Source organism: Mandrillus leucophaeus, unplaced genomic scaffold (assembly GCF_000951045.1).
Source record: "Mandrillus leucophaeus isolate KB7577 unplaced genomic scaffold, Mleu.le_1.0 Scaffold95, whole genome shotgun sequence".
Lineage (NCBI taxonomy): Eukaryota > Metazoa > Chordata > Mammalia > Primates > Cercopithecidae > Mandrillus > Mandrillus leucophaeus.
The window spans coordinates 3,625,136-3,626,353 of record NW_012110363.1 but is presented as its reverse complement, the minus strand read 5'-3'; positions in this window follow the sequence as shown (position 1 = coordinate 3,626,353).

Below are 1,218 nucleotides of genomic sequence, written 5' to 3'. Positions count from 1 at the left end.
TGTGTGTGTGTGTGTGTGTGTGTGTAATTTATGAGGAACAATGGGAAATTTGAGAGCATAATAAAAATATTAATTAGTCACTTGCATATAAAAGAAACACCTTAAAGGTGAGAAGAAATATTTTATTTGGGGTAGCTGTATCCTATGAATCTTTATTTAAACTAGTCATTGTAAATTAAAAAAGAACTATACAGTTCTGAAAACAAATTGAACTACCAATTTAAGAAGCAACGGTGTCTTAAACCTATATTTTAAAAAGTGTTAATAAAGGGTTATCTCTAGCTGGCAAATTACTGTATGCCATCTTTAAGCCAGTTAATTATGCTGGAAAACAGCCTTTGTCTCATTTATACTGACAACTCACCAGCAGGTAATTGAGTTTGGCTTCCCTTGTTTTTCTTAAGATTTAGAGGATCTTTTAAATTGTGCATTACAGTGTGATATTAAAGTTGATGCATTACAATTCCATACACGTAAAATTCAGCTGGAGGATTTAAAAGTAAATCACTGGAAATAAAATGAAGATGATTTTAAACAAACCTTTTTATTGGCTTTTTAAGAACTGTGAACTTACAGTAAAATCTAAGGTGCGCAAGGGAAACTATGAGCGTGTAAAGCTTGTCTATAAGGCCAGGCTTTTAAAACTGGTAGAATGTAAATCAATATTTATTGTGAAATTGAGAGATATTCCCAAGGTGAAACCATTCTTTGTAAAACAACACATTGTTGGTCTATAAAATATATTAAAAGCGTCAGTAATGCTAAACATATAACCAGAACACCATCTACCTGCACGTGTAAAAGACAACAGTAATTCATCATCAACCTGACATAATTATCACCAGGATTGAGGGCGAACAACACCTGCCAAGCATATATCAAAACACATCATATTTTAACTTGAACATAAAGATAATATAGACATTTGCACATTTGTTCTTTTTCTTTTCTTTTTTATTTTTTAAGACAGTCTTGCTCTGTGGCCCAGGCTGGAGTGCAGTGGCACAATCTCAGCTCACTGCAGCCTCCGCTTCCAGGGTTCAAGTAATTCTCATGCCTCAGCTTCCCAAGTAGCTGGGATTACAGGCACATGCAACCACCATGCCTGGCTAATTTTTTGGTTTATTTTTCTGGGTTTTTAGTTGAGATGAAGTTTTGCCGTGTTGGCCGGGCTGGTCTCGAACTCTTGACCTCAATTTATCTGTCTACCTCGGCCTC